The 22,319-nt window shown below is 51.2% G+C and overlaps 1 protein-coding gene and 1 non-coding gene across 4 annotated transcripts in view; both read right to left on the bottom strand.

Moving 5' to 3' along the window:
* LZTS1 (leucine zipper tumor suppressor 1) overlaps positions 1-19,441 on the bottom strand; it is a 69,429-nt gene extending 49,988 nt beyond the window's left edge. The window contains exon 1 of one of the 3 annotated variants that reach the window (XM_066351074.1): positions 19,284-19,441. The gene's annotated coding sequence lies outside the window, so the exon portion shown is untranslated. Of the gene's footprint in view, positions 1-14,630; positions 14,737-19,283 lie in introns of those variants that run through there. The other 2 variants (XM_066351054.1, XM_066351062.1) reach the window with 2 other exon arrangements.
* Positions 3,026-3,217, bottom strand: LOC136390069 (U2 spliceosomal RNA). Its single transcript, XR_010748579.1, has one exon. It is a non-coding gene; the product is annotated as a U2 spliceosomal RNA (small nuclear RNA).
* Positions 19,442-22,319: the final 2,878 nt, after the last annotated feature.

Below are 22,319 nucleotides of genomic sequence, written 5' to 3' on the forward strand. Positions count from 1 at the left end.
AGGACTGCTGTCTCGGACACACACACTCTGAGAGGCTCTGGTGAGATCAGCGACCAAGCATGCTTTGAGAAGAGGGAAAGGATTGTTGGTATCCGCCACCGCCAAGTTCATGCTGCGGGAGCACAGGGTGCAGCAGAGCCATTTAAAAGGGAGTCACGGGGCCCTGGCCGGTTGGCTCAGTGGTAGAGCGTCGGCCTGGCGTGCAGAAGTCCTGGGTTCGATTCCCGGCCAGGGCACGCAGGAGAAGCGCCCATCTGCTTCTCCACCCCTCCCCCTCTCCTTCCTCTCTGTCTCTCTCTTCCCCTCCTGCAGCCAAGGCTCCATTGGAGCAAAGATGGCCCGGGTGCTGGGGATGGTTTTGTGGCCTCTGCCTCAGGCGCTAGAGTGGCTCTGGTCGCAACATAGCAACGCCCTGGATGGGCAGAGCATCGCCCCCTGGTGGGCAGAGCATCGCCCCCTGGTGGGCGTGCCGGGTGGATCCCAGTAGGGCGCATGCGGGAGTCTGTCTGACTGTCTCTCCCCGTTTCCAGCTTCAGAAAAATACAAAATAAATAAATAAATAAAAATAAAAGGGAGTCACGGGGTGAGAGGACTGAGCTAACAGGATGCACACGAGCCAAGGTGGGTCATCTCCAAGAGGCTGAGGGGGCAGCCCACAGAGAGAGAATGAGGTCAGTGTGTAACAGGAGCTGGGAGCCCACAGCCCTGGAAGAGGGGGTCCAGCAGAACAGATGCGGAGGATGGTTTTCTGTCTGTTTTGGTTTTAGTTTTAATCAGAAGATTAGCTGAGAAAGAGTAAAAGCCATGCAAGTTTTGCTTTTTAAATTTTTTTTTTATTTTTAGGGGAAATTGAGATCTAAAAGCCCCGAAGGCATGCTTTCACTAGTATGTATTGCATTTAGGGATTGTGGGCCCGACCCGTGGCCCCTGGCCTGTGCTGTGGCTCCTTCCACTGTGGTGCCCACCTCCCCTCCCCCTAGGGCCTGCATCATCCTGGGCCCAGTCTGTGGTTACAACCTTCAAGATGGCGGGCTGCCTCTCATTCTGCACAGAGGTCTTCTAAACACAGATCTCAACACTTCCATCACTTATCTCCTGATACTCTTTCCTGCTCCCCTGGCCTGTCTCATCAAGGCCATGCTACCATCTGACAGCAGGAGAAAGCCTCTCCATCAAGTGGGGAAGCCTGTCTTACCACTGACTTCCTATGGAGAGACTTTGGCCAAGCCTCTTAACTCTCGGAGCCCTTTCCTTAGTTCTAAAAGTGACATGAGAAGACTTGACACTTGACCTCATAGTTGTGCAGTGGGGGTCAAAGCAGAGCGGATGTGACAGGGTCTCACAGGCTCTAAGTGCAGTGCCAACATTACAACCCACTGAGGTCGCCGCAGCCACTCTCAGGGTCCGTCCAAGATGGGTTCCTCGTGCTGTTTCTCTCCATAGGGTTCTCCCTCCTTTAACTGGCCAGGCGGATCCTGCCCCCCGGGCTCACTGCCCTTCTCATTCTGCTGTCCTCCTTCACTAACTGACCTTCGGCACTGAGTCCTAGTCCTGCCTCAGTTCCTCTGCACACAGGTAAGAGTTAGTGAGCCTTTTGAAATTTATCCTTACGATAAATTTAGCATTAACCCTTACAATAAATTTAGCGAAGTGTCTGGATTCAAGGTCAGTATGCAAAATACAATTGCATTTCTATATAGTAGCAATGAAGATTTCAAAAATTAAAAAACAGGCCTTTTAGAAAATGTACATGCCTGGGAACAACTGCTGTTGCACACAATCGCTACACTGAAAACTGTTAAGTATTATTATGATAAATTTAAAGAAAAACCTAAACAAATGCCGACATATGTCAGGTTCATATATTCAGAAGACTTTAATATTCTAAAGATGTTCATTCTCTCTAAATTGATCTGTGGAGGTAACACAGTCTCACTCAAAATCCCAGCAGCTTAAATATTAAAATGCAAAGGGACAAGAATAACCAAAACCATCTTGAAAAAGAACAAAGCTGGATGGTATATGTTAGCAGATTTCAAGCCTTACGAAGTAAGAATAATTAAGACGATGAGGTATTGACATAAAGCTGGAGAAACTGACCAGTGGAATGGAATAGAGTTCAGAAATAGTCCTGCACATATATGGTCACTCGGTTTGTGACAAAGGGGACAGTGCAGAGCAGTGGGAAAGTAAAGCTATTTTTATTAATTGCTGCTGGTATCCATTTATAAAAAAAAGTAAATTTTGACTCCTACTTCACACTATGCACACAATTCCAGATGAATTGTGGATATAAATATGAAAGGTAAAACACTAAAGCTTCTAGAAGAAAACATAGAAGAACAACTTCTTGGCCTCTGGATAGGCAACAATTTCTTAATCAGGACATAAAATCTCCAACCATAATGGGAAAATATTGACAAAGTAAGAATTTCTCCTCCTCAGAAGTCTTCACTGAGAGTTAAAAGGCAAACCAGAGAGTGGAAGGAGATATTTCCAATACACATCAGAATGCAGAACAGAACTCTTACACATCTCTAATGAAAAGACAGAAACCAAATTAAAAATAGACAAAAGATTTTAGCTAGCCGCTTCATAAACTAGGGTATGCAAATGGAAAAAAAAATGTATAAACAGTGCTCATCACGATCTGTCATCACAAAAATGCAAATTAAAACCATGATTAAATCCCAAGAAAAAACCACTACAGGGGGTCAGTGGAAAGCTCGACAACATCAAGTTTTGGCAAGGACGTGAAGGAAGTGAGACTGTTCCACGTCACCTGTGGCAGTGCGGGTGTCCTCGACCACACTGAGAAGGACTGGCATATGACCCAGCAATTCCACTTGTAGGTGTACACCCAGTAGGAATGTTCACATGTGTTTACGAAAAGACCTAGCAGCATATGTGTAAGAGTCCTAAACTGGAAATGCCTGGAAACTTCAATCTTGTGCATGGTGGAATATTCATGCAGGAGCACATTACGGGGTGATGAGAGCGACACACATGGGCTGGCCTCTCACAAAAAGGATGCAGCATATAAGAATCTCTTAATAAGATGCTTACAGAGAGGTAAATATAACAGTGTCAGGGATGGACGGACTAGTTAGAAGTGAAGCAGAGGATACTTTTATGTTCTATCTTTTCCTAGGGTTTTCTTTTAAACTGAGAAGAACAGATACTACACTCGATCTTAGCCAAAAGGCCAAGAAGCGATCCTAGGGTTTTCTTTTAAAGAAAACTTCTCATCTTTTAAATTTTTGAAATTTTTATTGATTTCAGAGAGAGCAGAAAGGAGAGAGACATTGATTTGTTGTTCCGCTTATTTATGCGTTCACTGGTTGATTCTTGTAGGTGCCCTGACCGGGGATTGAACCTACAACCTTGGCATACGGGCTGATGCTCTAACCACCTGAATTATGGGCGAGGGCCCCTAGGGCTCTATTTACATGAGAACTGTGAAAAATCATCTGGCTGCTTGTTTCATCCATGAGTTGTGCATATTTTTATATTATACTTCAATAAAATTCTCACAATTTTTCCCCCCGTTTTTCCCAATTTACCAAGGAGGTGACTCGGCTCAGAGGGAACAAGGAAGTGGTCCGAAGCCACCTGGGGATGAGAGGTAGAGAAGGATCCATCTCCTGACTCCAGGATCTCCAGTCCTCAAGGAGCTCTGCACCCTTGGAGCTGGGAGCCCTGACTCCCACCTGCTCTGTGCTCCCACGGCTGGCAGCACAGGGCTGGACACTGCAGCCTGCAGATGCTCAGTGCCATGGACTGACTGCTTCTGTTCCCCCAAATTCATATACTGAAGACCCAACCCCCAATGGGATGGTATTTGGAGGATGAGCCTTTGGGTGATGTTTAGGTTTAGATGAGATTGTGAGGGTGGAGCCCCATGATGGGATGAATGACCTTACAAGAAGAGGAAGAGACCAGACCCTCTTTCTCCACCATGAGGACACAGCAAGAAGGCAGCCATCTGCAAGCCAGGAAGTGGGTCAGACACCAAATCAGCCAGCACCTTGATCTTAGACTTTCCAGCCCCCAGAACTCTGAGGATGAATGTTTATTGTTTAAGCCACCCCACCTATGCATTTTGTTATAGAGCCCAAGTCGACTAAGACATTCAGTAAGGAGAGGAAGGCTGGAAGCTAAATCTATGAACTCGCCCATCTGTCCTTTTCCTCTCCCTTCCTCCCTTTCTCTCCTCTCCTTCCTGGCTCTAAAAAGTGTTCCTGAGTTTGCCTTGTTCTTAACTCAGCCTCCTGACTCGGCAGAAAGGTGTCATCTTTAGAATGCAGCTGTCAGGGTGGCTTCCACAGTGCTCCCAGGACATGGAGGTCTCCTGAACTTGGCTGTTCCTGGTGACAGCCTTCCCGGCAGCGAGGGCTGGACTGCCCTGTCTGCTCAGCTCTCACCGCTCCCTCCTCTGGGCTCTAGGCTTTGTCCTGACTCCTAGCCCCTCAGCCTAGCAGCTCCCTTCTCCAAGGGAAGAGGGAGTTGAGCAGTGCTGGCAGATCGCAGATAGGGCTTCCTTCCCGCTGCCTCCCTCCTTCCCCCACACAGCTGGGGATTCTTACTGCTGTCTCCCTGAAGAGCCAGGACCCGGAAGCTGTTAGGAAAAGCTGATCACCAGCCTCCCACAGCTCAGAAACAGGGTCACTGCTGCTGGGGAAGGCTGTGGGACACAGCTGCCGTCCCTCCTATCTCGTCTGGCCAGAAGATGTCCAAGCCGAACAGCAGAGGCCAGTGATGCTGAGCAGGGGAAAAGCCTCCTCTGAAGTTCCCTACTGCTGAGCGTTACCTTAGGTATTGGACTAAGTATGGCCAGAGGCAAGCTGCACCCCAAGGCCTCCCGAGAGGCACTGCTGTTATCCCCACCTGACAGATGCAGCAAATGAGGCCGCAGGTTTTATACCTGGCAAGTCAAGTGCCTGGCTTTGAACCTGAGCCGTGATCAACAGCTCTAGTTCTGTATCTCCAGGGCAGCAGTGCAGACCTCGCCACTGGCGGTGATCCCCTTGCCCCCTTTCTGCCCCCCCCCCACCTGGGCCTCCGGCTCTCCAGACCTCACCCCAACTGCCCTATAGCCCAGCCCCTCCTTCACCTGCCCCTGTGCTGTGGGTGTCACCCGCAGATGGGAGCTAACAGCAGGATCTACCTCACAGGGCTTCTGTAGAGTGAGTGAAATGCTACTTGTAAAGGCACTAGGATATAAATCCAGTTCTGTTTTGTTTTGTTTTTAAACATATAGGACTGGTGACTGAAGACAATTGCTGGGCTCTAACACTAGGCTCAAACTCCTGATATATTTTTTTCTAACTTTGCAGGTCCTTGGGCTCTACTTTTTTTTTTTCCATTGTCTAAATAACTGGGACATTTCCATTTGGGGGCTTTAGAGATTAGAAATTTTTGAAAGATGAGTAATCGCCTATCAACTGTTCATAAGGATTGCTCTTAAATTTTTAGAAATCACTGACCTGACCCATGGATGGTAAAACCTCAAGAACATCCGGTGTCACCAGGGCCTGGCACAGACTCCGCTAGGCAGGAGAGGTCTGGATGCCCCCTGGAGAGGTGCTGAGGGTCAGAGCTCTGCAGCACAGGGGGGGAGGGGGGCAATCCCAGCCTCTCAACTGGTGAGACAGAGGGTTAGGGGCTGGCGTGTGTCCAGCACCAGCCCCTGCTCTGCTCTAGTCACAGGTATGAACAGCAGCCCAGCCTGGGGCCTCTCTGGAGACAGGTCTGTGGGTCTCAGCCCTGACGTCCTCTGGGGCCACAGCGCTGACATCAGCTGGCCTCCCTGTCTCTTGCTTCCACTGTTGAGTCCACATTTTTCACCACTATCTCCTTGAGGAAAACTAAACTGGGGCACCTGTGGGGATCCTGTCACCTGAGTGCAGGGAGGGGCAAGAGGAGGGCAGGGTGGGGGCTCCAGGGTGTCGTCTCGGCTCAGGGTCTGGGGCAGGGAGTGATGTGGAACAGCACCTGGTGGTCTGTCCTGAGCAGGGCTCCATCCTGCATAGGGGCTGGTACACACTGAACACTGTAGTTTTCTGGCACAAGAAACTGTCATAGTCACCAACCACTCTTAGAAGCCAGACTCTGCCTTCTGCCAGTGTGATTCTATGTGGAAACAGATTTGCCTGAGAAGACTAAGGTCCCACAAGGTCTTCCTGGCCCTCAAGGAAAGTGGCTGATCGGTGGGGTCCCCACCACTGTGACCTGACAGACTGCTATCCTGGCTGCCTCAGAAGCCCTGTGCAGCCTGCGTGGGTCCAGGTAAGGCAGGGAGGCAGCCATAAGACTGGATCTGCAAATGCCTGCTCCAGAAATCCCCACCTGCCTCCCTGTCCCTGTCCCTCAGTGGCTATGGTTCAGGTAACTGAGCTCAGTCTTCAGCTGCTGGTGGAACAGGTATGGGGGAGGGAAGTGGGACCCTGGGTTTGTGCAGCCATCTCCTTACACTGTCTCCCTGTCCTGGGACACATCTCTCCAGGGACCTACTGGGATAAGACTTTTTTTTTTTTTTTTTATTCAGTGAGAGAAGGGGAGGCAGAGACAGACTCCTACATTTGCCCTGACCAGGATCCACCTGGTGAGCCCACTAGGGGCAATGCTCTGCCCATTTGGGGTGTTGCTCCGTTGCTCAGCAATCAAGATCCTTTTAGTGCCTGAGGTCATGGAGCTATCCTAAGTGCCTGGGGCCAACTTGCTCCAATGGAGCCATGGCTGCACCAGGGGAAGAGAGAGAGAGTGAGAGGGGGGAGGAGTAGAGAAGCAGATGGTCGCTTCTTCCGTGTGCCTTGACTGGGAATCGAACCCGGGATATCCACATGCAGGGCCGATGCTCTAACACTGAGCCAACTGGCCAGGACCAGGGATGAGACATCTTAAGCAGGGCTTGTGTTCCTTCAACAAGTTTCTCCTTTCTGCCAGCTTCCCAGTATATAAAGGACAGTCAGGAAGGAAGTTCACAGATACTGTCCCAGGGGCTGTGTGGAAGGCATTCCTTTGAACTCTGCCTCAGTCCCACAGGTGAAAGGTGGGCAGGTGGGAGGGTCCCCCCTCTGCCTGATTTAAGAGTGGGGAGTCAGAGACTGCTCCAGGTAAGTGCCATGACCTCTCTGTTCCTGGACAGCTCTTTGAAATCTCCTCAAACTCTCCTGGTCCTAGCTGCAACTGGGCTGGCATCCCTTCTCCCAAATGGTCCTCCACTCCATGTGAACCCTACACTGGTAGGGGCGCTGCCATGTCCCCAGTAGCCACCAACAGGCTAGGGCGGATGTGTCACTGGATTTGTCAGATTGGAAACCTAACTGCTGTGTGCCCTGGAAGAAATAACTTCAACTCTCTGGGCCTCACCATTAAAGTGAAGAAGGTTCCTCCACTTCAAAAAAGAAGAAGAAGAAGAATCCAGAGGAAGAGGAGAAGGCCGGTGGAAGCTGCACTCAATGCCAGTCTGCTTGTTCCACGGGGGAGGATGGTATCTGTGTCCCTGGTAGGGAAGATGTGCCACAACAGGAGCAGCTTCTCCTTGGCCCACTCAGGCTCCTGCCGCCATCGGGCTGAATGCCAGCAAGGCAGAATAAACGACTGGATTTTCCAGCATAGACTTGGCCTTCAGTCACTGCGTTCTCCCACGGGATACAGTCAGACCTGGGCCCTCTCACATCTGTGCACCCTCCTAAACTGAATGTACGTAGAAGTTCCTTTTTGTTTGTTTTTCTTTCTCCCCCTTTCCTGATCGTACATACTGCATAGTCCAGAAAGTGATCCAGATGGGAAACACATCGGCTTTGAAGTGGGAGGCAGAAGGAAGGAAGACGCAGCACCCCTTCGACCCAGCCCTTCGCCTTGGGAGAGACTGTCCTCCCTAAACTCTGTTCCACACAGCACTCGGGTTGGCACTGTCGGTCCTCCCAGAGGCTGAGGGAGCCCCCAGCAGAGTTCCTCTCCTCATCTCCTCCTCTCCTTCCTGCACGTGGCATAAGCCAAAGTGAACAGGAAATCCACGTTCAGTGCTGAGTACTGACTTAGGACACCTAACGATGTCCCACTCGCTGTTCTACATAATATCGTAAGCCAATTTTAATCTAGTCATATTGACAGTATGGATGCCCAGAGCATTGATGCCACGTTGGGAGACAGCGACAAAGGTAGAGTGGTTCCCTCTCACATTGTTTTTAGTTACAATGGTCTCCCTTTGCAGAGTAAGCAGATAAGAAGGTGGCTGTCACAGAGAGCACTACCTGACTCCAAAGTTGTCTCTCCCTGACCCCTGCACATGTGACTGGACCACGGGCTCAGGACCCTCTTGAATACAGAACTTACCCTCATGCCCAGTTTCCTGCCATTGGGGCTGATGGGGAGGGGCTGCAGCTAACACCGATGGAGCGCCTACTGTTTCACGTGCTTTTATTTACATTGGCTCAGAGAATTTTCATAGAAATTCTATATGGGACACAATATGTTTTACAGATGAGAAAAATGAGGCTCAGAGAAGTTAAGTGACTTGCCCAGTGACATGCAGCTAATAGGAAGTATAGCTGGGATCCAAACACTGGTCCTCTGATTCTGAAAACCATGTTCTTCCTACTGTCCAGTCCCGGATGGTTACAGGGGATTGACACGCATGAAAAAGCCCACGCCTCAGCTTTGGGACTTGCCTGCCCTCTCAGGCAGGGCTGTGGGCCGCCATCCTGGGGAGGAGGAACTCCTCGGGAGACTGAGGGAACATGGCTGGGGCTGAAATAGTTCTGGAAGAAGCTGCTGTCTCCAGGTGTCACCTCACCAGAGACTTCACAGGACACTGCCCTGGCACTGCCCTCCCTTGGCTATGCAGGTTGTTAGCAAGCAGGCAGGAAGCTCTTGGGCGGGTGCCAGGCTGAGGAGCCTTTCAAGAGAAGATGGGAATAGTGCTTTGAGACCTTCATGGCATGTGCAGGGGACCCCTGGCATCACGTTCTTCTGAGAGTAAAGGAAGTCCCTGCTTAATAAGACCTGTCCCTCGATGTGGCATCGATGCCCTGGGCAGTTAGCAGTTAGCATGGCTGACTGGCACCTATAACCTCTGTATTTTCTTTAGATTTGGTTTAAATTGAGAACATATGAGACAGAGGCAGAGACCTGGTTTTCATTTCTTCCTTTTTTTTGGGGGGGGGGGAGGCAGAGAGGAAGAGACAGGAAGGGAGGGATGAGAAACATCAACTTGCAGTTGCACCATGTTAGTTGTTCATTGATTTGTTTTTCATACATGCCTTGTGGGGGGGGGGGGCTCAAGCCAAGTCAGTGACACCCTGCTGAAGCCAGTGACCTTGGGCTTCAAGCCAGGGATCTCCCGGTTCAATGCTTTATCCACTGTGCCACCACTGGTCAGGCTGGTTTTTCATATTTAAAAGGGGTCAACTGGCCTGACCTGATAGTGGTGCAGTGGACAGAGCATCGGACTGGGATGCAGAGGACCCAGGTTTGAAACCCCTAGGCCTTTGGCTTGAGCGCAGGCTCATCCAGCTTGAGTGTGAGCTCACCAGCTTGAGTGCGGGGTTGCTGGCTTGAGTGTGGGATCATAGATATGTCCCCATGGTCATTGGCTTGAGCAAGGGGTCACTCGCTCTGCTGTAGCCCCCTGGTCAAGGCACTTATGAGAAATCAATCAATGAATTAAGGTGCCGCAACGAAGAACTGATACTTGTCATCTCTCTCCCTTCCTGTCTGTCTGTCACTACCTGTCCCTCTCTTTGTCTCTCTCCCAGTCTCTGTCACAGGGACTGTGTCTCTGACACAGTAAACAGTCTCATCAGCTGGAACCTCTCAGCACCCTGAGAACAAAGCAAGAGCAGAGGAACAGAGGAAAATAACATGCCTGAAGCAGCCAGAGAACAAGAAAAAAGACAGGCCAGAAAAATGGAGGCCATGGGGTCAGCTGTTACTGATGGCGACACTTGACCTGGTGGGGAGAGACCCACAGAGAGCGAGAGCACCCACTGTCAACACGTCCCTGTCTGTCCCTGGGGCACACCTGCAGAACACTCAAGGTTGCAGACCTGTTAATTCTACTGGCCCTGCAGTCCTTGTTCACAGACACCAGGGGGTGAGAGGAGAGAGTCCTGTGGTGGAGGTCAGTTCTGCAGTCCTTGTTCACAGACACCAGGGGGTGAGAGGAGAGAGTCCTGTGGTGGAGGTCAGTTCTGGCTCTGCCACCACCCAGCCCTGGGGCCCTGAGCTGCCCCTCCTCCCCCAACGATGGCCTCTGTGTCTTCATCTGTGAGAGAGAAAAAGCTGTTGCTATTCCTTCCAGGTCCAAAGCAGTCCAAAACCAGCTGCAGCCACGTCTCCTGTTATAAGTAAGTCCTCCACATGGCACGTTATCCCTGACCTTTGATCTTAGACTAGGAACTCCCCTCTCCTGGAAGCTTTGGCTCCCCCATGCAGAGGCACATGAGGGCTCTAGCAACATGTGCATTCAACTAGGAGACAGGGAGGTTAGAAGGGTATTCTAATAAATAGTGTTCTTTCGAGAAAGTCTCTCTACCCTCACTTCCATTCTATACTCTATTGCTAGATAAACTTCCTAAAACCCAGGTCTGCAATGTGCCAGCCCCCCCTTCCCCCATCAATACCATGGCTCCCTACTATCTCCCAAATAGCCCGCGAACCCTGAGCCGGGTGTAGGCAGGACCCTCCTCCATTTGATTCAGCTTGCCTTTGTTTCTCTGCCACTTATGTCCCTATCTTTGCCATCCTCTCCCTCCATCTCTTACAATCAAACCCAGCCCACAGGGTCCTTCTCAAATTCTCTACCTTCCATAAAGACTTTTTAGAATCATTTAGCTTTGTATAACGATATATTTTTAATGTATCTGTCTCCTCCCCAATCCCAGGCCAGCTATGTCTTGTGGAAGGGTCTCCTCCCAGCAGCTGGCAAAGTGCTTGACATGCACACAGCATTCTATAACTTTAAAGGAGGGGACTAAAATAGAAAGAACTGTGTTCCTGGGTCCAGAACAGCAGTTCTTGGAGTAAGCAGAACACAGACCACAGCCTGGGGACAATAGAACGGGTCTCAACTATCCTTTCAGCCCTCAGGTGTTGTGTTTCTATGCAGCATACAGGTCATTTCTTCAACACAGGCTCTTTAGTTTCCAGATAAATCCTGGACCCTGGACTTGGAGGTCCCATTGTAGCCCTAATATAGAAGTCACTCCATTGTCAGGAGAAAGTTTTTAAGTGAACAGACGGCCCAGATGCTGCTCAGAGGTCTGGGGAAGCCAAAAGCCTGGTGCTCCAGTCTTCCAGGTCGATGAGGAGATGTTACGGTGGCAGGAAAAGCCCAGCGTCCAGCCTCCAGGCGCCCCCCAGCTGGTGCAGAGCCTTCAGCCCCAATCTGGAGGAGGCTGGCAGCTGGAAGCCCTCCTAGCCACAGCCAGCTCCCTTGACAGTGCAGGTGGAGGCTGGGGGTTGCCTGCGGCTCTCTCCATCTGCCTGCAGAGCGGTTTGTCTGCTGGCACCACTGAGACATTGGGACTAGGGGAATTTGATCAGCAAAGAAGGGGAGGCTGTCTTCCCACGATGTGAGAGCCCTGTCTAATCCATCTCTCCTTGCACACTAGTGAGGTGCTCTTCTGGAAGGAACAGAAGGGAGCCCAAGCTGCAGTGTCTGAAAGTTGCAATAAATAAGGGAAGGTGGTCCTGAGTGCTTCAAGTGTCTGACACCCTGCGGCCCCTGACCTCACTGCAGGGCAGACCGCACAGGCATCCTTGAGGAACTCGGACAGCCTGCCTCTAGCGACTGGCAGAAGGTCAAGAGCAGCTCCAGGGCTCACTTCCCAGACTTCTGACCCTTAACATTCAGCATGTGGGCCCCAGGGTGCCTGCCTCCCTAGCAGTGTGGCAGCTTTTATTCTCAGGGTTTTCCCATTATCTGACTGGAGAAGAGGGTGGGAGGGAAGAATCAGGGCTGGGGCCCACAGGTCCCAAGCTAGCTCAGATTGTTCTGTGTTCCCCCTCCACCCTCTCCCCAGGAGACCAAACAAATGTTATCAGTGAGTCGGAGAACCTCCTCTCAAGGTCACACTGCTCTCGCCTGATGCTGTCTCCGCTGTCTGGCGTGAGAACCACTCTACTCCACCTCTTGCCAGCCCCACTGGAATGCCCGGGCGCTGGCCAGCCACCCAGCAGAAGGCCATCCGCGTTGGAGAGTGCCTGGAGCCTCTCCAAGTGTCTGCTCCCCTAGCTGGTCTGTTCGGTGGTGGAACCTTCTTCCTCCCCGAAGCTTCCTTACCGAGAGAGGAGACCAGGCTCTGAAGCTCCCTTGTCATCCCTTCTACTCTTGGCTGCGTTGGCTCCCAGACCCCGTGGACCTCGGATAGCACAAAGAAATCTGAAGGGGCTCGGTAGGAAGGGCCACCGCAGGCCTGACCACCATCAATCTCAGCCATTTCGGGCTGAGCCCTGACTGTGTCCAGGGCCTGGTGCGACCCACCTGAGGCATGACATACTTTCTCTTTCAAGAAGTGTGTAGTCTAGGCAAGCAGGAAGGAGAGAGGTGAGCATTAAGTAATAATACATGGCACAGATGGCCATTGGCAGGACAGAATCTACAGTTGAACTTAAGGAATAGGGGCTGATGGAGGGTAAGGTCTTTCTCTCCCCAAATCTGCTGTCCTTTCCTCCCTGCAGCCCAGGCAGCTGCTGCCCCTCAGTAGTGAGTGTGCCCCTCTCAGCCTAGAATCCCTGACTGTCTTCCTGCCGAATGCACATGCACATCGCCCACCGCCCCACTGTCCAGGGTTATTGAGGTCACAGGGGAAGGTGCTGGCAAACCCAGGCTTTGCTTTCCTGCCCCCTTCGCTTCCTCCTAGCTCCTTCCCTCTCTCCTTTCCTCAGTGCGCTCTCTTTTCAGCAGGAATATAATGTTCGGCTGCTTTACACCCACTCTCTGAATGCTGCCAGTGAATAATGACTAAGGTGGTGGGTGGAAGTACAGCAAGTTGAGACCAATTTAGCAGTCCAGGGTGCCAGGAGGAGGCTGACTGAGCAGCAAATGGCTCTGCCGCATCAAGGAGCATAGCTGATGCACGGCCCTGCACTGGGCCCCGCTGGCCCTGCCGCAGCCGCCTGTGGTCTGTGCATGCATGCAGTCTGTTAGGTTCACGCACGGGCTGGGCTTGTCTATACACCACTGCATTTCCACAGCAGTACCCTCCCCGCCCTGAGCTTAGCTCTACTTTTGATACCTTCCGGGGGCTGTGTCCTTATCCACCCCCTGGGCTGGGAGTTGCACCTAGACCTTTCCGTCTCTTTCTGGAGGACGCTTGGCCTGGGGACATCTGCAGCTCTACAGGGCTGATGGTAACCTGACAGACTGCTCTGGGCAGGGAGGAAATTGCCACTCTGGGGTGTCAGGGAGGGCGCTGCCCAAGCACATGGCAGACCATGTCACAGACACACCAACCAAGGGAGACCTAGGTGTGGGTCTTCCAGGTGCCACCATCTGGAAGTCTCTGAGGGTTCCTGTTATAGGGTGTGACTGTGAGTGGGGGTACTGGAGGAGAGCACGTCTGGGTGGGGGGATGACAAGACTGGGTGAGCGATTGTGGGGGTGTGTGTGCTGGCCGCCACCCTGAGGGGTGTGTGTGTGCTGGCCGCCACCCTGAAGGCAGTCATCTTCTCCCATCGAGAGTAATGGACAGGGAAACACACCTGTGGGTGATTTGGGGAGGGGAGCTCCTCACTGCCTTTGTTCCAGGTACTGAATATAACCCACATCACATCTGTTCACACACCAATTTAGCCTGTCACGTAGCAAGAAAAATCACCTCTCTGCTGGACAGATTAGAAGAACGATTAGTGTTATCTGTTAGTGAGAGTGTGAGTACATATGCGCACGCACACACACACACTGTTTTCTGTCTCTGCCGTCTCCTCCGCACCCGCTGCACCCTCTTCCCCGTCCACACTGCAACCGGGTCTCCCTGACTCCGCATCGGGGCGGCCTCGGGGTACAGTCTCCTCCCACGTCTGGTGCCCACACCTGCTCATGTTACCGGGGGAGACAGCCAGTCCATTTAGTTTGGAACTTATTTGCCCATAGATAAGGTGGAAACACCGAAATAGATAATGTAATAAAGTTTGGTGTTCCAATGAAATGTCATTCCTTCAGACAGTCAGATTCTGTGAAGGCAAAAGTTGCTATAATTTCAATGTGGAGGGGACCTAAACCTTATGAATCGACAAACTATAAAAAGGAACTGATATAAGATAAAGTTCATTTCTTAAAGTAGTCTCAAGTAGGCATTCCATTATACCAAATACTTCCTAGCTTATTATGTATCGATGTAACATCTGTGCATATCAAGTGCCTAGGGAAAAGGGGGGAAGAGAAAAAGTGAAGAAAACACTGACTCTCACACTTGAATTACAATAATTAGGAAAGTCCCTGAGTTCTTATCATTTTAAAAATCTTTTTTTTTTCTGCACATTAAACACTTGTCAACAATTCAGAACCTAAATCTGTTTAATCAGGGAGGCTGATGGTGGGTGGCGATAGCCCCAGACTGAAGGCAGGACAGCTGGGTTCATTTCCCAGCGTTCCACTGAAAACCTTGGGTAAGCTCTTTTACCTTTGACAGGCTCACTCAGCTTTCTCATCTGTCCAGTCGTGGAAGAACAGAGTCTGTCTTCCTACAGAGTTGGTAATAATTATGTCCCGTTTACAGTGTAAGGTCCCAGACAGATAGAAAGGGCCATGAAAATCATTATTACAAGCAGCCTAGGAACGGTGTTCGCCGTCTGGTGGAAGTCGGCGTCTGGCAGGAAGCGGGAGTGAGAAGCAGGATGCAGATCGCAGAGACGGAGGAAGTGGTGCCAAACGGCACCTCGGCCGCTCGCCTGGAGCCCAGCTCAGCTCTGACACAGCCCCACGCACAGCTCCCAGTCCACGGAGGAGGGGGGCCACGGCCAGTCTGCACACTGTCTGGCGGGAGGCAATGTAAGAGGTGAGCCCTCCCACCCTTCATTCCCAGCTCTGTCTGGTCAGGTTACTGGCTGAGCTGGGGGGAGGAGGGAACAGGCTCCTCCAGGATTTCCCCGGAGGAAAAAGCTCAACCCTCAGCCCTCACCCTGCATCCCGGAGCTCTGACCGGGCAGCTGCTGTGTCTACTCTCATTCCTTCTTGAGGTTCAGTCCATGACCGCCTCCTTTACATCTTCCAGCTCACCTCCCGAACGCTGAGCGGCTGCTGGGTTCAAAGTCAATCCAAGTGTCAATGTCCTTGTCAGCGGCATGTGTGCTGCTGCCCCTTCCCAATCCTCATCACAAAGTTCAATCTCAAACCATGATTTAGCCATGTTTCTAAATCTACCATCAGCCTGGTGCCTTGCATGGGTAAGACCTTTAACAAACAGTGAAATGCAGAGTTTTTCAAACCTGACTGATGGTCTTTGAAAGAAAAACTAAAATGATCACAATCCCTGAGAAGGCATGTGGCAACCCTGACATGAGAAATAACAGGGTAGTCTGGAGGCATGGGGAAGGAGGGAGTCATCAGACTCTGACCCTGTGACCTTGGGCACATCATTAGTACTTCCCCAAACACAAATACTCCCAGCAACAGAGTAAGAGTGTCCAGTTTAGATCAGTGGTTTTCAAACTGCAGCAACACAAAGATCTATTCAAAAGTAAACTCAAAAGTCCTACCATGTAGCCCTGGCCGGTTGGCTCAGCGGTAGAGCGTCGGCCTGGCGTGCGGGGGACCCGGGTTCGATTCCTGGCCAGGGCACATAGGAGAAGTGCCCATTTGCTTCTCCACCCCCCTCCTCCTTCCTCTCTGTCTCTCTCTTCCCCTCCCGCAGCAAGGCTCCATTGGAGCAAAGATGGCCCGGGTGCTGGGGATGGCTCCTTGGCCTCTGCCCCAGGCGCTAGAGTGGCTCTGGTCATGGCAGAGCGACGCCCCGGAGGGGCAGAGCATCGCCCCCTGGTGGGCAGAGAGTCGCCCCTGGTGGGCGTGCTGGGTGGATCCCGGTCAGGCGCATGCGGGAGTCTGTCTGACTGTCTCTCCCCGTTTCCAGCTTCAGAAAAATACAAAAAAAAAAAAAAAAAAAAGTCCTACCATGTAAATTGCTTAAAGACTCTGTAGGCCTTGGACACTTCTTTGTTGGCAAAGTCCCAGAAACACCTCATCATTGTCCTGGAAGCACTGCCCTTGGGGTTCCAAGTGAACAGTTTTAAAAACCCAAGTCTAGATCACACGTAGCATCTTCCACTTTATAATTGTACTTGTCGGTTGAATGAGCTGGAGATTGAGTGGGTTGGCAGATAGAGTGGGTGGGGACTAGGTTTCCCATAGGCTCCGAACTGTTGGAGGCAGGAGCTGGGATGGAGATGCCCAGTCTAGGCAAAGCCTCTGAAGGTGCTAGCTCAATAACAGAGGTGGGGATATCAAAGGCCAGGCCAGCAGAGTGTGCCCCTATAAGATCTGCGTTGAAGAAAAATGCTCCCTGTCAAGGGTCTCTGCTCTTTTCTCTCGCATCAGTCTATGAAACAAGCATGTGCTTAGGGCCCACATAGACACTGAACTTGGAGCTGGGAATTCATGGCACAATCTCTGCCTCTGCTGGCTCTTCAGGAGCCAGTGGGTAAAGGTGATATCTCATGGAATGATGGCAGGAATTCAGGAAGGCCCGTGACCCAGACTTAAGGAAAGGAGAAGGGACCGTTTCTTGGAGGAGTTGATCCTCATGGTTAAAACCAGAAATGCAAGGGGGAGCTGCTAGGTGGAAAGACTGGGCAAGAACATTTTATAGAGAAGAAATACCTATGTTCAAAGGTAGCAGGCGAAAGTGGAAGAGCTAGGGACTGAGCAGAGTTCAAATCCTTGCTCCTTCCTCCATTTGCTGTCCCAGCTATGTTATTTAAGCGTCCTCCTCTGACCATCATACATACCCCACAGGGCTGCGCTGAGAACTCACTGAGATAATGGATAAATAATTGATAAAAAGTACTGGGTACACAATGTTTGTGGTGGATGTTATCACATGTTGTGAACGATCCCCATTACACTAGTCTGGAAGTTCCTTAATGACAGCTTTGCCATCATCACTCTGCCCATCTTTTAAGCCTTGCTGCCTGGCCCAGAGCCCTGCATTTTGTAGGCACCCAATGAATATTTATTAAATGAATGCTGAATAAGTGCAAAGACATATAAATAACTTTAGGAGATTAGAGAGCCATTTTTTATGGCTGGAGCCCATCTACCTCTTGGCCCACACAGGCAGACACATGGCTTCTCAAAACTGCCTGGCAAATCTTCCCAATACATGCCAGTGCACAGGCTCCCCCAACACACACATATGACATAGCAGTGCACCTTTGAGGGAAGCCATCCCGCTACATGTCTACTGAGGCACACACAGACACACAAGCACAGCTGAATGGTTGAAACAGGTTTTAACCATCTCCAATGTCCTGTCCTCCTTCCTGCTCCCCCACAGACCCCTTCCAGAGACTCTTCCTTCTCCGCCTGAGCTTCTTCTCATTATCAGCCAAGTGAGTGTCCCCCACTCATATCTATCCAGCTGAGGCCTTTTGCTTGAATTCCTAGTTGCTAAATCTACCTTTACTCCCATTAGCTATAGGCCTCACGGAGAGCCCTGCCCCTCCTGTGACTCAGTTTCTTCCCTGGGAAGCAGAGGTAACTGTGCTTCATGTGAACCTGGTAGTTACAGTGTGAGGACAGTGGAGATAACAAAGGAGATAACGTCTGTGATGTGCAGAAAGGGCCTCAGAAGAAAGGCGCTGGATAAGTACAAGGTATAGACGCCACGCCTGATTAGCGTGTATGCCTGTCCACAGACTCCCACACACAGACCTGGCTCTTCTCCACCCTGGAGCACACACGCCCTTCCCCCTGCGATCAGTGTCTCTAACACCCATTTTCACATGCACACATATACACACATTCTTCCAGCACCTGTATTCTTCCCAGCATGCCCACTGAAAGTTGTTTTTGAACTTAAAGAAAGCTCAGGTTACAAACACTTTCTGGCTCCCACCCACAGACTGCTTTCAAGGGTCTCTCAAAAATTACCAGGCAGAGAGCTAGCTCATCTCTCTGTGGCTGGGCTCCTCTGCTCAAACGATTATAATTGGGCTGCTCTTTCAACAGAGCAGGAGACCCTTATCTGGCACAGCTCCTGCTGAGAGCTCTCCAGAACTCAGTGCCTCCTCACTCATTTGCCTGCACCCAAGACCAGAGCAGAAAGGCTGATGGCAGCAGGAGAGTGTGGATGGAATGGAAGAGGAGGGAGCTGGGAACTTCAGGCGCTCAGATCCCAAGGCACTCCTTGTTCCTGGGCAATTGAGGGCTCTGAAGCTAACAAGTCTGGGGCACTTTCCTAGGGCTTACACACTCATGGGTGAGGGTACACATTTGCTCCACAGTGCATTCAGTCCTTCACTTGGAGCAGGAAAGAGAAAGATCACCTGGCTCTTGGTGTCTTAAGCATTGGAAGGCTGTGTGTGTGTGTGTGTGTGTGTGTGTGTGTGTGTGTGTAGGAGTGAGGAGAGTGGGGGGCTGGCTGCCTCTGGTGGATGAGAGAAAGAAGTGAATGTTATGTGTGTAGGTGTGAGACTGTGTGTGTGTCACTTTGGCTGCGTTTCATGTCCAGGACTGATCCTGGTTACCTGCAGCACCAGGAGGCCACTGAAATTCTGGGGTTCACCGCCCCCATCCACATCATTCCATGTGACATGCTCCTTCAGTGGAATATCCCAAACCTCTAACTGCATCAATATTCCTGCCACCAGTGCAGACACAGACTATCACCAAAGTTCCAGACTGCCAAGTTCAGTGGCCAGGCTCCAGCTGTCAAACCCCTCTGTCTGGGGCCAGGGCCCCTCTGGCCTCACCATCACCTCTGGCTTCTTCATCTCTGACACCAGTGTCACCCAACACTTATGTCTGTCAAGATCAGATTCGTGGCTGGGTGCAGATAATAAGTCCCGTCTGCAGGAGACAGAGACCACCAATACAGAAGGACATTTTCTGTTTTGGGCTGGGACCAGCCAGCAGCACCCACCCTGGCAGAGGGGAGACGTGACAAGACAGTTACGTGCAGAAACAAAGACACCTAGACAGATCTGGCACAGACAGACAAAGACCGACGAACGTGCGGACGCTCTGCACGTCGCGGGGAACGCGGTGTCCCCGGAGCTTGCGCATCCTCCGCGGCAACAGACCCTTAAGGAAGAGAGCGAGACCCCCTCGTTCACCGTACCTTACCTGCCCCCTGCGCCTCGGGCTGACTTGAGAATTATTTTTTAGTGCGTTCTGCAGTTTGTTCTGGTTCTCTTTCCCCAGAGCTGCGCGGTGGCTCTGGCTCGCCGATCCAGGCAGGCAGAGAAAGTTCGGCCGCTCCGCCCGCACGCTGCCCGCCGCCCGCCCGCTCCCAGCGCGCGGGCCTCTGCGCTGGGTCCCGGAGCTGCGGGCGGGCGGGGCGGGAAGGGGCCGACGCTCCTCATTGGCCAGGCTTGGCTGGGGAGGAGCCGCTGGCAGGGATGGGCGGGGCCGGCGTCGGGGCCTCTCATTGGCTGGGGCGGGGCAGAGCCGCGGTGGGCGGGGCGGTGAGGGGCGGAACCTTTCATTGGTCAAGGCAGGGCGGGGCGGGGCCGACGGCGGCGTCGCTCATTGGCCCAGGCGCGGCTGCTACCTAGCCCTCGCGGCTCCGCGGCCTTTTGTTTCTGGCTGACAGCTGGGGCTGCCTGGGTCCTCCCCGCTCCTCAGCGTTCGTCGCGGGCGCGGGGTCCCGGGCCCCCATCTTTCGGTTCTCACTTCCAGCAAAGCCCGCAAAGCAGCCCTGCTTGCTCAGTCTTTCTCTCTTTCTCCCTTTCTCGACTGTTCCCATTTTACTCATCCCCTCCCTTTTTCCTTTTATTACCTGCATTCCGTTCTTAGTACTTCTGGTTTCCTTTATCCATGCCTTCACTTTCTCATTTGCTCCGTATTTGCTCCCTTCCTTGTCAGCTCTTCTTATTCACCATTGTCTTTTTACCAGCAACGTTTCCTCACTCCAACTCTCAAACCCTTCAAAGAGGCTGGATTTCTAGTTTCAAAGACGACCAGCAGCCTAGTGAGGGGCATTGCTTCACTATGCCAGTCTGACGGCTGGAACCCAGAGCACTGGCACTCCTACTCCCAAGACATTTCAAAGGCGAACTTTTTCAGTTCTCTTCCAGGGACTGAGTTTCAGGGGAAAGTTGAGAGCTGTTTCATGTTTATCACCATTAATCTCACCCAGTGCCTTTCTAACTATCATTTTCTCTACCACACACTCACTTTCAACTTTTAGCAACTGAGCTAGAAGGAAAACCAAGGTTACATACTTCGGTCAGACAGTTAAGTGGGGTGCCAGGTGTTGCCTGAGGCCCTGGTCCTGAGGGTGCCCTGAGACTAATCCTCTAAATCCCGGCCATGGCTGTGCCCAGGAAGCATCAACCTTAGACAAAAGAGAGGCAGGTGTGTGTGTGTGTGTGTGTGTGTGCGCGCGCGCGCGCTCTCTCATTGGCCCAGGTTGAGGTGGCTGACCTCTGATTAGAAGTAGAATGAAGGAAGACAGCTCTAAGGAAGCAACACCCTTTGTTTCTTTCACCCTCTGCTCAATACTCTGTAGGAGATCCTCACTACCAAATCATGACACTGTAGATCCCCAACTGTCAATTCCAGGCTTCCTGGAAGGTACCACAGCATGGGGTTTGACAGTACAGACAGGCTCTGCCCCTTATCATCCATGTGACCCTGAGCAGTGCATTAGCTTCCTTATCTCTCTCTCTCTCTTTTTTTTTTCACTTATAAAAGGGGGGAAGCAATTCCCAGAATGTAAACTCCCAGGCACAGGGACTGTTCTCTTGGGTTCATGGCTAAGGGACTTGGTCTTGTTTTGTTCACAGATGTATCCTCAGCACCTAGAACTTGCCAGGCACATAGTAGGCACTCCATAAATATTTTAAAATAATGAATTCATAGTTTATAGTTTGTGGTGAGCATTAAATAAGAATCCCTGGCATAAAGTAAGTACTTACACATGGTGGCCATTAAAAGTAACACTACAACTTCTCTGTATCACCCCAAAGGCTACTCAGCCTTCTCTGAACTTCACTTCTTTCCTACCTTTGTATGTCCTCGACCCTCAGTTTGAAAAGCCTTTCTCTACTTGTCAAAGTTTTGAGACCTAAAATACAATCCTGATTCACAACTTCTTTGATCATCCCAGGCAGAATGATGGCTCTTTTATCTAAAGTTCCATGCTTCCTGTGGCCCATTTATTGACACAGTATCTGTACGCTTGCTTGCATGGTGGCTGTGACTATAGGTCTGCATCCCTAGAATGAGCAGTCTGTTATCAGGGATTCTATACTTATCTTCAGAGACAAATGTGGTATTCACAGCTGGGAGTTTCTCAGGAGTATTTGCTGAATGGGTTAATATAGATTGAACACCCCAACCCCTTATATAAAGGGTAGACTCTTGGAAGGTAGAGTAAGGGATCGGGCCATGGGGGCTCCAGGCTTCAGTCAAACTCATTTTTTTTTTATGTCTTCTGATATGGAATTCCACTGAAGAGGCCAAAAGCTTCTGGAAGCCTGGTGCTCCTGGTTCTCACCCTACCCATGACCATTTAAATGCTGTTGGAAAACCCATGTCCCTGGCGAGGCCTCAGTTTCCTCATCTGAAAAATAGGTAGCTTGAATGAGACTCTCTGAGTGCCCTCCACCCATACTAGCATACTGTGGTTCTCCATCAGAGACATGCTAGGTAGAAGACAGGTCCTGGCATGCAGCCCTCTTATTAGTGACTGAGTTAGGCAAAGGCTTTGGGCAGTGTATTAGTGTGTGTGAGGGGTGGAACCTGGGTCCAGTATGTAACAACAGAAGCACCCTGTGCAAGGGATGCTTCAGAGATAAAGGGTGCATCGACAGTGGAGGTAGATGTAAGCAAGTAAAATGGGGGGAGGAGAGCTGTGATGGTATAGTGTGTGTGTGTGTGTGTGTGTTCATGAAAGCCTCAGGAATGTGGTCTCCAGAAGTACAAAGCCATAATTAGCTCCCTGATTCAGCTGTTGGGTATGGTAATGCAATGGCTGCGTGCCCGCCCTTAAATCCCCTGGTGAGATTCTCAGTGCAGCTCCTCTACTTTGTCTGGTGAAGGGGTGCTGCTGCTCCTGTGCCCTGGGTATCCCATTTGGACATCTGCATCACTCAGGTTCTCCCTTATCTGAGCTGAGTTTAGAAAGCTGGGTTAGAAAGCATGTTCTTAT

Source organism: Saccopteryx leptura, chromosome 1, assembly GCF_036850995.1.
Source record: "Saccopteryx leptura isolate mSacLep1 chromosome 1, mSacLep1_pri_phased_curated, whole genome shotgun sequence".
Taxonomy (NCBI): domain Eukaryota; kingdom Metazoa; phylum Chordata; class Mammalia; order Chiroptera; family Emballonuridae; genus Saccopteryx; species Saccopteryx leptura.